The sequence below is a fragment of the Nannospalax galili genome, unplaced genomic scaffold, assembly GCF_000622305.1.
Source record: "Nannospalax galili isolate Female #2095 unplaced genomic scaffold, S.galili_v1.0 scaffold553, whole genome shotgun sequence".
Classification (NCBI taxonomy): domain Eukaryota; kingdom Metazoa; phylum Chordata; class Mammalia; order Rodentia; family Spalacidae; genus Nannospalax; species Nannospalax galili.
The window spans coordinates 2,704,006-2,720,368 of NW_008336313.1; the positions used below are offsets into that span (position 1 = coordinate 2,704,006).

Sequence of the window (16,363 nt, forward strand, 5' to 3'; positions counted from 1 at the left end):
TACATTATCTCAAATCATTTGCATAACTGCTCTGAAAGAAGTCCTTGAAAGCCTATTTTGCTGATAAAGTGAACACATTCCACAGACTGAGAGACTAACTACACTTGCACAGCTGATCACAGGGAAATCTGGGACTTTGTCCCTGGTCTTCAGTTTCTCAGGATGGAACTCAGCCACATCCCACAACTGTGCTGCCTCCTCTCCTGGCTTCTCTTTCTCCCTCTCTTCTGGAACCTTGAGTATCTTCTATGTTTTAGATAACACCATTCAAGGTTCTAGTGACTAAAACGAGAAGATCTAGACTTGAAGATAAAAATTCAATAGAGGAGACAGACATGGCAATCTTACTGGGACAAAATATTAATATTTAGAGATTGGCTGAGTACTCAGGATGACACACACTATACTAAGAACATCACACACACCCCCACCCAGTGTTTAAAGGCATCTGCACTGGGTGCCAACTTCTCCATTTTACAGCTAGGGGAACTTTAGATTCATTAAGTATCTCGTAAGCATCAGCCAGTGACCTCAGTTTCTCTTGATCCCAGATCTTACACACTCAAGTCATGGTACTATGCTGTTTCAGTGTTACTACTCACACACAGCTCTTCACGAGCACAAGGAGGGGAGCTAGGGAAAGATGATTTCCTGCCCAGGGCAACTACAGAGGCTTTCCTTTGGGGCTAGGACATTTGCAAGTAATGCCACACACAGAAATGTCTTATTCATACAAAGACGTTCTTTGAAGTTAGTCTTTGATCTAAAAGTAGAATACGAAAAAAAGGTGATTTAGAAATTCCACTTAAAATTATTATTATTCTTGAGTAACTTACACGCAAAGCATTGGCCAGAAGACTCTATGAGGAAGGAGATTCAAGCTCAGTTCTTAAGGAGCTAATGATGCTATATTTGCAATGAGAAGGTGAAGCTGAAGTCCTCCTCTTTAGTGAAAGAGCTCTGACCTGGGAGTTGGGACAGCGAGATCCCATTCCCAACTTTATTATCAGTTCACCTAGAGCAGTCACTCAGCCTCTCTGAGGTCTTTTCATCTGTGTGCTGTGGATATTGAGCCAGGCAATACATAGAAGTCTTTAGCTCTGATGGTCCATTAGTTTTCATCTAAGAAGTATAGGAAGGAGTCGGGTTCACCATGGAGGGTGGTGGGGGGTGATATGTGTAGAAAAAATAACAGCTTGGAGCTGAAGAAATGGCTCAGCAGTTAAGAGCACTGGCTGCCTTTGCTAAGGACCTGGATTTGGGTTCCCAGCACCCACATGGCTGCTAACAACCATCTCTAACTCCTGTTCCAGGATATCTAACACCGTCATGGGCGTTGCATTCATGTAGTGCACTTACATACATGCAGGTAAACATTTATACACATAAAATAAATAATGAATAAATAAATAAATAAATAATACAGCAATTCATCTGCTTCAATACCCTCCCTCCAATCAGAGGCTCTTTCAATAGCTGAACCCTATAGGTGCCTAGTTGTGGATGGCCAGGTTCCAGGCCTGCCTGCTATCAACAGTCTAGAAGGGTACCTCTAAATAATAAAATCACCCAACACTGGGAAAGCTTGGCAGGTTCTCCAGGATTTAATGTAGCAGATGCTTTGCACAGCAGCAGCACTAAGTGGTTGTTTGAAGCTGTGTTGCTGTTATTAACATTACAGAATTACAGGAACCAACACTATTTATTAGGATAATTCTATGTAGGAGGCGTTGGGCCACGAGGGAGGCTTTTTTCACAATTACCTACTCCTCTTGGCAAATCTAAGGAGTGTTATTATCTCCATTCTCTAATGAACCTGTGGCTTCAGGAGGCTAAATCACTTACCTGAAGTCACACATCCACAACAGCCTGGAAGAGCCTGAGTTCCTAACCAGGCTTGCTGGACCCCAAAGGCACAGTTCACTTGCTAAACTTGGCTGCTCTTTACCCTTCACATCGACCTGTGGTGAGGTACTGACAAGGATGTACAGGCAGTACCAGGCTTGCTGGGCCCCAAAGGCACAGTTCACTTGCTAAACTTGGCTGCTCTCTACCAAACATGTTTACCCTTCACATCGACCTGTGGTGAGGTACTGACAAGGATGTACAGGCAGGAGGAATCAAACCTATCTTTACCTTACAGTGTGCAAAGTTCTTGGTCCTATGTCAAGTCATCTGACTCTGCTAGCAGCCTGGAGAGTGGGGTGGAGCATGAACGCAATTTTATAGAAGAAATAGCATCGACGGAGATTGAGTAACTTAGAAGCTTTGAGACCCACTCACTACACTAAGCACATACTTATCTAAGTTTCCAACCACTCAGGGACATCTTTTTTCAGAACATTATGTCTTGGGTCTCTAAGGATATCCAGTTATTTTTATTTGTATTGCAAAATGGTTAACAGAGGGCCTTCCCGGACGGATATTACTGAACAGCAGCTGGCATTTCCTTAAATTTTCTTCTGGGACTACGCACATCGTTTCCAAACTAAGAATAGTTTGGTGAATCCTAAAGTCCTAAGCCCTCACAATAACGAGGGACTTCTTCCTTTAAAATGGCAGTGTGCACTGGACCTTTTCCTGAGTTAAAAGTATAGTATGCTAACTGCATTGAATTTTGTACCTGCTTTTCTGATTATAAGGCTACAGTGTATACATAGTTGTAAGAGTAGAAATTCTTATGAATTTTTTACAAGTTGCATGAAGTAAAAGCTCTAAACATTTTTTAACTACGTATTAATTGTCCATGGTATTGTGTTACGTGAAGACATTTTCGTACGTGTACATGGAGCATATTCTCCTCCACGCTCCTCCCAGTCTCCTCTTTTTCAATCCTAATCCCCTCCTTTGTTCCTAGACTGTTTGGCTCCTATGCTCCTGTTGAAAAATACATGTATGACTTTATGTACCAATATGAAATCTAGTAACCACATATGAGAGGAAAATACACAATATTTGTCTTTCTGAAAATGGCTTAGTTCACTAAATATCTCATTAAATCTATTTTCTTACACACAAACTGTTCTTTAAGGCTGAAAAAATTCCATTGTATATGTGTACAAAATTTTATTTGTCTGTTGAACATGTAGGTTGGTTCAATAACTTAGCTATTATGAATAGTGCTACAATAAATAGTGATGTGCAAGTGTCTTTGTGATATGTTGACTTGGAGTTCTTCAGGGAAAATAGTCATAATGGCAAAGCTGGGTCATAAGGTAGGTCTATTTTTCATGTTTTAAGGAACCTCCATATTGACTTCCAAAGTGGCTAGACTAGTTTACAGTCCTATCAGCAGTATACAAGGGTTCTCTTTGTCTGCATCCTTTGTTATTTGTTTTAAGTAATGCCATTCTGATTAGATCTCAATGCAGTTTTAATTTTTCATTTCTCTGATGGCTAGTGAGGTTGAAGATTTTTTTCATGTGTTGATCGGTTATTTGTGCTTCATCTTTTGAGAACTGTCTGTTCATTTCATTACCCACCTGACTATCTGATTATGCTGTTTGATGTCTTGGTTAGTTTTTTTTTTTTATTCTTAGTGTAGTTTAGATATTAATTCTCTACAAATGTAGAGCTAGCAAATATTTTTCCCATTCTATAGGCTATTTTGACTTGAAGCTTTTACAAATTTAACAAATTTGATTTCATTTGTCAGTTGCTGAAATTAAAGTTCTATTCAGAAAGTAGTTGCTTGTATCTTGAAATGTTTCCCTAATTTTTCCCTTTAAGAGTTTGGGTTTTAGGTCTTGCATTAAGATTTTTGAACCATTTGGAGCTGATATTTTTTATTATTGACATTTTATAAATTTTTATTTTTATTTTATGTGTATGATTGTGTTGTCTGCATCTGTGTAAGTGTACCTGTGCCATACAATGCCCTTTACGTTGGAAGAAGGCATTGGATCCGCTGGAACTGGAGAAACAGACAGTTGTTAGCTGCCATGTGGGTGCTGGGAACCAAAACCAGTCCTCTACAAGGGCAGCCACTTGGCTCTCTTAATCACTGAGCCATTTCCTTAGCCCCTGAGGGTGATTTTTGTGCAGGATCAGTGAAAATGATTGTGTCATTCTTTTACATGTGTACACCTGGCTTTCCCAGGACTGTGTGTTGAACAGACTTTTATCCAGTGCATATTTTTGGCATTTTTATAAAAAAATCACGTGGATGTAGCTACTTGGGTTTATGCGTGGTCCTCCATTCTAGTCCACGAATCTTCCTCTTGTGCTCATGGATTGGTTTTGGTAGGGTGGCCATTTTCCCAGTATTAATTCCTCCAATCCATGAGGATGGAAGGTCTTTTCATGATCTAGTGTGTTCCTCAATTTCTTTCTTCAGCATTTTAAAGTTTTCATTGTAGAGGTCTTTCATTTCCTTGGTTAGGCTTATTTCAAGGCATTTTATTTATTTTGTTTTGAAGCAATTGTTACTGGAATTATTTTCCAGATTTCTTTCTCAGCATGTTTGTTATTGATATATAGAAAGGCTACTAATTTTTGTCTGTTAACTTTGTATCATGACAATTTTATTGTAAGTGCTTCTCAGACCTAAGAGTATTCTAGTGGAGTCTTTAGGGTTTTCTACATGCAAAACCATGTCATCTACAAATAAGGATACTTTGACTTCTCCTTCCTACTTCTATATCTTTGATTTCCTTCTCTTGTCTTACAACTCTAGCTAAGACTTAAGCACTACTTTTGAGTAAGAGAGAAGAAAGTGGGTATCTTTACTCCTTTTATACTTCTACTGGGAGTGCTGTAAGTTTTCCCCGTTTAGCATGATGTTAGCTATAGGATCATCACATTTTGCCTTTATTGTGTTAAGATATGTCTCTTCTTTTCTTAGTCTCTACAGAACTTTTATCATGAAGGGATATTGGATTTGTCATGCAATTTCTGTCCTTGAGTCTACTTATGTGACATATTATACTTATTGATTTTCCTATGTTGAGCCATCCCTGCATCTTTGGAATGAAGCTAATGTAATCATGGTGAATGATCTTTTTGACTGTGCTCTTGAGTTTAGTTTGCATGTATTTTATTGAGAACTTTTGTTCACTGGGGAAATTGGTCCATAATTTTTGGTTGCTGTTTCTTTGGTATCAGGGTAATACTGAGTTCTCAAAAGTGTTGGGTGGTGTTCCTTCCTTCCCTATTGTATGGAATAATGTGAGAAATATTGCTGTTAGTTCTTCTTGAAATGTCGGGTGGTGCTCAACAGTGAATCCCTCTGGGTTTGGACTTTGAGTTGGGAAATTCTTTTGAAAAATATTGTTTCAATCGTATTGCTTGTTATAGATCTGTTTAAAATATGTATCTCATCTTGGCTTACTTTTTGCAGGCCATATGCCTCCAGAACTTCGTATATTACTTTTAGATCCTCAGTGGACTATATATCTTATTTTTAGTATTTTATTTATTATTCTTATTTTATACGTATGCGTGTATTGCCTGTGTGTAGGTAAGTGCACCTGTGTCGTACAATGCCCGCAGAGGACAAAAATGAAAACTGAAAACTAGTATACAAAATAGTTGATTATTAAATGTATATTTAAAACAGTAAGAGATTCCCTGACACTAAGTAGAACAGTTCTGAGGTTTCCCCAAGACACATTTAACAGCTCCAGCTTCTTCAGTGTTTATCAAAATGCAAAAGAAAAACATCGAGATTGTCTTTCCATGGCAAATCGGACCCTTGCAGGCTGAGGGAGGAAGCTACTTCATACATGGAGATAGGAGTGCTCTGGAATGTAGTCTAGAGTGGACTGACCCTCCCAGTTTGCACATACTCCTGATGGTGAGACCTCCTGCCAGCTGATCCAAGTGGGCCCAGGAGCAAGCTGGGAATACGGACTGTCATCTAGCCTAGTCACACACCAACCAAGGCCAGGCCAGGCCCTGCCCCCACAGTGGCCTCCAGTCCACCCCTAGGTGACCATGTGAGTACAAGCGAACTACTGTGGAATGCAGGTAACCCAAAGAAGGCTGAGTCACAGGGCTTTACTGGGACCATGCAGCCGACAGTGGTTTGTTCCCACAGGAACAGTCAATCTGATGAACTGGCATTCAGGCCATTTCTGCAACACTAAGTATAGTTTCCCTTCTGTGTGTGCAAGTGTTCTTGTCTTTTTTGAGACAGGGTCTCCCTGTAGCCCCAGCTGGCCTGGAACTTACTATGTAGACCAGGCTCACAGAGATCTACCTGCCTCTGCCTCCCGAGTGCTGGGACTAAAGGCATGGATTACCATGCCTGGCTTGTCCTGTACTTTAAACTATTTTTTAAAATGGACTGTATTTAGGTTAAAACCAACTATTAAATAGATCCTGACACCAGGCTACAGTCAAATCTCTCCCAGAGGCTAGGTGCCCTGACATCCAAATCCCTTGTCAGTACTGACAGTCTGCTGATTCTCTTTTTATATTAAAAAAATGAAGTAACATTATATAGGAGTACCAGAAATTGCCTCAGTGGAAACAGAAACTATTTTTAAAAAACGTGGCTGCAGCATGTTGTGATGTGAGGCACACTGTGATCACCCCATGGAGGCTGCTTCTGGCACTCAGGACCACAGAGTTGCATGTTTGCTTCATGAGAAGAAAGCTAAGGCAGAGAAGAGGAGGTAGGGGAGGGAGGGGTCTGGTTCACTTCTGGTTCTGGAGCTGATGGGACAGCCAGTCTAGTCCTTCGCAAAGCCCGTCCCTGCTGGTGGCACAGGTGGCCTGAATGTACCAGTTCCTGTGGTGTAGAGAATGCAGTCACAGCTTGTCTGTGATTTCGGCCGCATTTAAGGCATTGGGGAGGTCCTGCTTGTTGGCAAACACCAGAACAGCATCCTGGAGCTCATCCTCAGGCAGCACTGGCATGAACGTCTCCCGGGCCTTGATGCTCTCTATCACTGATGTCCAGTACGAAGATGAAGCCTGGAGTATTATGGCAGTAGTGGCACCATAGAGGCCAGATCTTGTCCTGGCTGCCCAGGTCCCACATGGTGAAGCTGATGTTCTTGTACTTGCTGGTTTCCACATTGAAACCAATAGAGGTCACGATTTCACCCACCTTCAGGTGGTACAGAATTGTCGTCTTCCCTGTAGCAGCCAGCCCCACTGTGAAAATATGCATTTCTTTTTTTTTGACAAAAAGGCCTGTGAAGAGGTTTGCAAAGATATTCCCCATGCTCAGGGACAGGTAGAAGCACTACTTGCCAGAGACCTCAGCAGCAGCTGCTCCCACTGAGCCAGGCATTGGTTTTTCTCTACCCTAATCTTGTTTCCATCTACTGATTTGGGGTTTGGATTTTTCTTGTGTTTCCCATATTCATCATTATTTATTTGCAATGTCTCTGAATTTTTAAAAGACTTTTAAAATTATATTTTTAATTATGTGAATGGTATATGTGTGTGTTTTCTGTATGGGGCAGGTGGTTGGGTATGTGCATTTAAGGCAGGTACTCACAAAGCTGGAGGTGTGGATCCCCTAGAGTTGTGAGCCACTCACCGTGGATTCTGGGAATGGACACTGGGTTTTCTGAAAGAGCAGTAAGTGTCCTTACCTGCTGAGCCAGTTATCCAGCCCCAGAGCGCTCTGATTTTGAAATGTAGTGCTTATAGTTCATATACTTTCTTCCTAGGATGGCTTTCACTCTAGCCATAGGTTTTAGTATGTTGTGCTTTCATTGTAATTCAATTCTAGGAATGTTTTTATTTCTTGATTTCATTATCACTTGATACTGTATTGTTAAACCTTCACGAATTTGTGTATGTTGTATAGATTTCTTGCTTTTAATTTCTAGTTTTATTCCACTGTAGTCAGATAGACTATTAGAAATTATTTTAATTTTCCTTTATTTGTTAAGATTTGCTTTGTGGTCTATGAAGGATAAATGCCTGGACTTAAAAGGGGCCTGAGTCAAAGGGTCCCAAATTAGGTTGAGTAAACCTTAGGTAAACCTTAGATACGAGCTAATTTCCAAACCAGGAACTATGCAAAACCCCCAACCCAGAGACTGTGTTATCTGGGAAACCAAATAACAGCCCCTATTGTCTCAAAACCTCCAAACTGTGTCACAGACACTAGCCCTACCCACCTCCCCCCCTTTCCAATCCCCCAACCTTTATAAGCAGCCTACCAACTATGCCTGAGGGTGCAATTTCAAATCTTAGGGGACATCATTGCCACCTTCATTATTCTTAATAAGAAGCAATCTGCTCCTGAGGTCATCTCTCTCATTTTCATGTCCTGGTCAACCCCAATCTAAAGTTTTCTAACTTGGTACTGAAACCTGGGAGGGGTTTTGGGGTCCTGAGCCCCAGCCCTTCACTTTGGGAGATCTTTCTCCCTCTCCCTCCTCCCTCCTCCCTCCTCCCTCTTCCCTCCCTCTCCCCCACCTACTTCCTCTTCCTCTCCCTCTCCTCCCTTCCCACTGGGTCCCATCAAGAGCCCAAGCACCCTCTGAGCTCACTACTGGGCTAAACAGCTGCCAGCCTGACCTGAAAACATCACCCTCTGGGATACAGTTTTTGCAGTCTCTGCCTACGTGAGTGGTACAAATCCTGTGCTGGGATTTTATTGGTGCCTTGAGTAAACTCAGTTCCCAGTTTTTTGAAACTTTCATTGACTCTCCTGTCCACTCTAACTTCCAGAGCAGAGGCTCTCAACATTTGACCCCCCAGTGCATCCAACACTCATTCATTAAGGTAAGACGCCCTCAGCTTTGCCTTTTTCCGACCCAGGGTCCTTAGGCTTTTTGCTTTTGGCCCTGCCCTTTAGAACCCCAGGGGTTCTCTGGCTTGCCTTCCGGGTCTCTGGAACTATGGGATGCCCATTCCAGCCCCTAGATTTCATTTTTCGGTCTCCCAGCTGCAAGTGACAACCAGCTGCCAAGGAGACTTTTGGTTTTACCTTGCCTAAAATGTAATCCAACGTTTCTGTGACTAAAGACACACCCCTGGCTTGCCTTAGGCATAGCCTTAAAGCATTAGGCTTAACTGACCTTAAGTCTTCCTCTGTAATTCATTTGTCAACTGAGGAATGGACCCACTATAAATTGAACAGCAATCACGCTTGCCAGAATTTGAAAACTTTGACTTCCAAAATATCATATTTGGAGGGAATTTGGAATTCAGACCTAACTGACTTAGACAAATTCATTTAAAAAACAAAACAAAAAACAAAACAACAAAACTAAACAAAAATGATGAGTGGTCTGAAGTACCAAGCCTTTTCTGTCTCTGGGCCTGTCACTCCTTTCACCCTTCCCCTTTGCTCCTAGCATCTGTTCGCCCATAAAAAAACAAAAACAAAAACAAAAACAAAATCTGCTTTTGCTTTCTCACTCACTCACAGGGATTTGTTGACAGGTATTGCCAGCAGAAATTCTCACTCCCGCTCCCACCCCTTTCCTCTTTGTTCCTCTCGGTGCTGCAAGGCACACTCCAGCTCCAGCCCCTTCTCTCTGCAAACTCCCCAACCTGCCACTCAGCTTTTCTCTGCCCTGTGCAGCTCTGGGACTTTCCTCTGCTCTCTGAAGCCCCATACCCTGTCCCTACTGGGGTGCCAAGCTTTTCACTAAGGCTTTAGTCCACCCTGCTCAGGCTGCAGTCCACAGTCCACTGATCTTCTCTGTAGCTCCCCCACAACCTCGACCCTCAGCACCAGGAGCAGGACCACAGTGGACTTTTGCTATCCTTTACACCAGTTACAGTTCTCAAAAGCCACAGCAAACATTAAAATGTAAAAATAATGCTACTTTATTCCCTGGACACTTAGTCATGCATCTCAATCTTAGAATTATTTTTTTGTTTAGTTTTTACCTTGAAGTTATTAATCAAGGCAGGTTTTTATAGCTTCAGGTACTACTGATGACATGCTTAGCTTTGGGGCTGCTGGAACTTAATGGTTTGTTAGTACATCCAAAATTGAAACTAATGTTCTCTTTGCCCATTCCAAATAATTAACCTGCTGGTCATAAATCTCTTAGGTCAAATAGGCCACTAAAAAAGGCCCAAGATAATTTTGCCCTGAACTTAACATTACAAACTCTCAACATCATAAAAGTTCTAGTCAGTTGTCAGCCTTAATTTAAAGTTACAACTTTTAAAGGGGAACTTTGTTCACATCTCCTTATATTTGATCTTTGTTATGTCTTCTTAATGCATTCTATTGGTGAGATGTCTGTCCCACAGAGCTTTTATTTGACTATGTGTTCATTTCATACATTTCCGATTATTTTTTCTTCAATAATTCTCTTCATTTAATTCTCCTTTCACATCTTCATTTCATTCAGCTGTTTGCTTTTTAAAAATTTATTATTTTTATTTGATGTGTATGAATGTATTGTCTGCATGTATGCAAGACACCCATGTCTTGCAGTGCCCTTGGGGGTCAGGGAGGATGTCAGATTTCCAGGAGCCGGAGTTATGGATGGTTGTTAGCTTCCATGTGGATGCGGAGAATTGAAACTGGGTCCTCTGCAAGAGCATACGGTATTCTTAACCACGAAACCATCTCTCCAAGCCCTGTTTGTTGGCTTTTAAAGGTTTTTTATATAGTTTTAACTTGTTTCCAAATGAACATTATTTTGGGTTTTGACTTTATATGGTATGTTTACTGGTTTCTAAAACTGACTATTTTTATATAATTCTCACCTGTTTTTAAAAACATTCTCTCTGTGGCAGCCTGCCATCAAACTCTGCCCTGGGTCTTATTCTCCACTCCTACAAGTTTGTTTCCAGGTTTCCTGTCTTCTGAGGACCTGCCTTTCATTCTGCCTGTGGGCTTTCCATCCCACCCCTTCCTTCATCTATGGGATCCCCCTACCCCTTCACCCTCATGAAATTTATTACAAATATCAACTTGATAAGGTTTTTCTATCTACTGTCTACACTCATTCAAAACCTAAATACTCTATGAAACTGTTTTCCATTAACTTTACCTGGAAATCTACAAAGTCCCAATGTGTAATATTGGTAATATTAGTTTATTATATTATTTTTTGTGTGTAATTTGAATTCCTTGTTCTTTAGTAAAATAATGTTATATAGCACTCTCTTCTAAGCCAAACAACTGCCTTCTTCATGGCTTCAGCTATGTCTACTTGCAAAAGATCATCCTAATCATACTTGTTGATTATCATGTTTTAGGTGCACCTAGTTTTCATGGTATTATATCATATGTGTCTATAATAATTGTTTTCATGTGTTATTTGAGATTTCAAGTAATTGTGTCATATGTGCCCATGATAAGTATTTTCCTATGTTGTTTGAGATCTCATGTATGTCATGTGTGTCTATGATGATTGTCTTCATGTGCTGCTTCTGTTAAAATAGTTTTTTTTGTTAAAGAAACTGTAGCCATTTTAGTTTTTTTTCTTCCTCATTCTTTTTATTGTGCACAAGAATTATTGGTTTTATTTTTATTTTTGGCATGCCCAATTACAATGTACATGTACAGATTAAATATGGGTATTTGGGGCTGGAGAGCTGGCTCAGTAGTTAAGAGCACTGGCTGCTCTTGCAGAGGACCTGGGTTCAGTTCCCAGCACCCACATGGCAGCTAACAACTGTCCATTAACTCCAGTTCCAAGAGTATCCAATGCCTTCTCTTGACCTCTGTGGACATTTCACAACATGGGTGTACTTATACACATGTACGCAATATATTCATACACGTTAAGTAAAATATAAAAAAATAAATAAATATGGGTGTTTTGATGACATAGCCAAAGGCCTTATAAACTTGGATACCCTGAATATCTTAAACTCTATTAAACAATGTGCTCTATTAAGCATTTCACAAAACTTTCAAATGCTAATTGTTTATAAAAATAAATTTAATAAAATCATAAAATACATTATGATTTTCTTTCAACTCAGGTTCTAAACAAACATATATTAATTAAAATTTTTATTTCAGCTGTGTGGTGGTCGGAGATGGCAAGCCATTTCTTTTTCAAGTGTTTTTAATATAAAACTGTTAAATATAAAGTTTTTGGCCGGGTGTGGTGGCACATGCCTTTAGTTCTAGCACTTGGGAGGTAGAGGCATGTGGAGCTCTGTGAGCTCAAGGCCAACCTGGTCTACATAGTAAACTCCAGGTCAGCTGGGGCTACAGGAAGACCCTGTCTCAAAAAGATCAAAAAAAAATTTTTTTTTGTAAAGGACAGACAACATGTAAAATAATGGACATATAGAGATTTTTATATTGCTTCCTTTTCATAAGGAAAATAACAGGAAATATAATCTCAGCAAATAATAATTACAAAATCTTGGTGGCTAAAAATCTTATATATGATTGCATATCTGTACGCTGTCTACATAAGCTTATGTTTCTTAAAAATAATTTACTTGATATCAAATTGACTTTAAGTAAGTTCTCATGTAACCTAAAATTGCTAAATTAGCCCAAAAACATTTTTTTTCTGGTCAAAATGTAATTTCTTTGATCCTTGTTTCAATTATGGTTATTAAAACATGGCTCCTAGTACTTGAAGGTATAAGTTAATTTTGAGAAATGATTACTCCTACTCTAGGGTATAATTTCTCCTATAAATAATTGCTCTCTTAAGATGCTAAACTCCTAATTCAAGGATTAAGAAAGATCTCTAATTTCTGTGCATATATGTATACATGTATATATATATGTACATTTTAAGGGGGTAATTATTAATTGCTTAGTAAATTCTCACAACAAATGGTAAATTTGTTTGCAAATGTTATTATATCTCATAATAAATAGTATAGAAAATAAATAAATAGTAAAGGAAACAAAAAGGTAAAAAATGGTGAAAGAATATAAAAATGAAGATATTTTAGTAGAGAAAGATTTATGTGTGAAGATTAATATGGCTGGATGTTTCCAGAATAGAAGGGATAATAAGAATGTTTGAGCAAGTTTATTGAAAGTCTGAGCAGGTTTATAGAGACACAGAATTGTTATTATGATAACAGCTGTTATAGCCCAAAACTTTCTGCCCCTCTGGCTTGTACCGTATTACCAGTCCCAACCTCAGCCCGAATGGATGCAGGTAAGTATTGGGGTTACCTGTGGCTACTGGCAAATGTCCTTTGTGTTTCTCTGTACTATACAAGTGTTACTTTTGGGATTTTTTTTCCTCTGTAACGACAACAAAAGGTACAAAACTTATGAAATTTGCCTTAGGTTGTCATTAGGACACAGGGTGCTTTCTTTTACCCTAATAAGACAATTTGGCTTAAGAGGAGCTAGGTTTTTGCCTCTCTGTACCAGATTGGTACAGTCCAGGAAAAAAAAAATAAAAAAAGAAAGAAAGAAAACAGTTTTGGTGAACTTGGTTTGGATCCTAATCAGCTTATTTCCTGTCTACAGGTATGTGATATGATCCTCCCCCTTTCTTCTGAAAAACAATAAATTAGGGTATGGGGGGCCTGGGAAAGAAAGGAGACCGCTTCTGTTAGTAGTGGAATAGCCTTCATTTGAGACAGATCTGTGAAATTTAAATCCCTTTCCTACTTGACTTGTGATGTTAGATTTCTCATTTCTCTGACTTAAGACTATAAAATTCAGTTCCTCATAGGAATCTACTATGTTAAAGATTCTTCTCTTGCCACATTGTCTGGGCAAACTGTTATGTACCTAAATCTTATAAATAGTTATAAAGACTGGCTTAAAAAAACAAATTTTGGATTTTGGTTCAGTCAAAGTTGATTCAAAAATGTTTGTGTTTTTGTTCAAGCTTTATCTACACAGAAATTAGAAGTACCAGACTGGCGAAACTAACCTTGGATGTTTGACAACCGTACTTGAAGACCTATACTAATCTGATCAGAGGGACTTAAAGGAACAAATTTTTGATCCTTGAAGGGAACTGTGGTGCATCTCAAAATGTCCTGTAACTGTGGTGAGTCCCCTGCTCTCTTGTTCAGGGAGGCCATGGAGACCCCATGAGGTAGACTCTAACCAGTGTCCAGTCTACAAAGGGGAGAGTCAACACAGAGAAAAAAGTTTGTCGTCTGACTTATCTTCACATAGGGCAGGTAAAAGGAAAGCCAAAGGAGCCAGGGGCTCCTCCCAAAGCCCAAGTGACTCCTGAGGACCTGAGCCTCAGCTGACATTAACAATTAAAAAAAAGTAATCAATTTGGGCCAACTACATGGTTTTAAACGCCCAACAGGAACGTACAACCAAAGATTGAAAGTAATTGATCTGTTTCTTTAAAATTCCAAGGTATTGGACTTCCCTGATATTAGACATAAGTTCATATGAAATATTGTAGACACTTATTTCTCACTAATAAATTTATTATTAATAAAAAATGCTACTTAAATATAAGACTTCAAATCTTGGCCTAATTCAATATTGCAGTGCCTACTTGCAGTCAAGAGAAATCAGTCCACTATTGCTGTAAAGCACTGTACTATGCTTAACTGTCTCCAAAGATTCTTACAGAAATCTCCTGAGCATCCAGACTATGACTGTCCAAGCGACTACCGGAGCTCAAACCGAGGCTGTGTTCCTGCTCCATGCCACCAGAGGACTTCCCTCTTCCAATGGATCCTGACTACCTCTTCCCTACAGCTTGCCCTGTACAACTACCCCCTGCCCACAGCTTGAAGCAGTTAAGAGAGTTGCCCCTTTTCTTTATTTGTCCTCAGGATCCGGAATGCAGGATAAATGCCTGGACTTGAAAGGGCCGTGAGCTCACTTCCTTCCAAAGAGCCCCATACTGGGATGAGAAAACCTTAGGTAAACCTCAGATACAAGCTAATTTCCAACCCAGGAACTGGGTAAAACTCCTAACTCAGAGACTGTGCTACCTGAGAAAACAAGTAACAGCCCCTATTGTCTCAAAACCTCCAAAGGTATCACTGTCTCTAGCCCTACCCATCCCCCTTTCCCAATTCCCCAGCCCACCAATTGTGCCTCAGGGCGCAGTTTCAAATCTGAGGAGAAATTATCTCCACCTTCATTGTTCTTAATAAGGAACAATCGGCTCCTGAGGTTGTCTCTCATCTTTCATTTTCATGCCCTGGTCGATCCCGATTTAATATTTTCTAATAGTTTATTACATGATTTATTTTAGAAAATGTTCCATGAGCTACTGAGAAGAATGTGCATTCTGCAATGTTTGGATAGAAGGTTCTGTAAATGTCTGTTGGGTTCATTTTCTCTATGATGTCATTTAACTCAAATGCCTTTCTGTTCATATTTTTTGTTGTTGTTATGCTATCCTGTCTGTGGGTGAGAGTAGGTCACTGAAGTCACCTACTACCACTGGTCTGTGTCTGTACCTCTAGCAGAATTTGTTTCACGAAACCGAATGTTCTTGTGTTCAGTGAGTATGTTTGATATTGTAATGTCCTCTTGATGAATTGTTCCTATAGTTGATGTGAAGTGACCATCTGTGTCTCTTCTAATTTTGGTTTGAAGTCTATTTTACCAGATATTAGAAAAGCAGCACCAGCTGGTCTCCTACTTCAATGTGCTTAGAATACCTTTTCCATCCTTTCACCTAAGGTCGCATCTGTTTGATGACAAGGTCTGTTTATTGAAGGCAACAAATAGATGGATCCTGTTTTTTAATTCAGTCTGCTAATCTATATCTTTTGGTTAGGGAAATTGAGACCATCAGTATTCAGAGTTATTATTGAAAGGTATGTGATAACTCTTGACTTTAAAAATAACGTAGTGTTTGGTGTTTTCCCCATTTGCTTAACTAGGGTTGTGGTGAGGTTCACTCTTTCCTGTTGCCTCTTTGACCTCTTTGATCTGGAGGATTCCTTCAAATACCTTCTGAGGGCCAGTTTAGTGGTCATGAAAATCTAGTCTGTTTTTGTCATGGGAAGTTTTTCTTTCTCCTGCAATTATGACAAATAGTTTTGCTGGGAATAGCAGTTTGGGTTGACAGTTACTATCTTTCAGAGCTTGAAATACACCATTACTAGCCCTCCAGAATTTTGAAATTCCTTGTTGAGAAATCTGCTGTTAGTCTGGTGGACCTACCTTCATATATTACTTGGTATTTTTCTCTTGAGGCTTTAAATATGCTTGCTTTGTAACACATATTTAGTGTTTTTGCTGAAATATTGTGTAGGGAATTTCCCCTTTCTCTTCCTCTCCCTCTCTCTCTCTCTCTCTCTCTCTCATCTCTTTGGTGTTCTAAATACCTTTGTACCTGGATGGGCAGCTCTTTCTCTGGATTGGGAAGTTTCTGCTATGATTTTATTGAATATGTTTTCTATGCTTTTAATATGAATTTTCCCCTTCCAATGCCTGTGGTTTGTAGATTTGCTCTTTTCATAGTGTCTCGGAGATCTTGAATGGACCTTCTTATCAATTCATCGTTTTCACTGACTGAATGTTCCAATTCATCTATTTATATACCTTGTCTTC

The 16,363-nt window shown here is 39.7% G+C and overlaps 1 protein-coding gene and 1 pseudogene across 4 annotated transcripts in view; both read right to left on the reverse strand.

The window, feature by feature from the left end:
* Positions 1-16,363, reverse strand: part of Pde4b (phosphodiesterase 4B) — a 661,174-nt gene that overhangs the window by 57,729 nt on the left and 587,082 nt on the right. The gene's annotated exons all lie outside the window — the stretch shown is intronic.
* Positions 6,628-7,171, reverse strand: LOC103732465 (annotated as a pseudogene).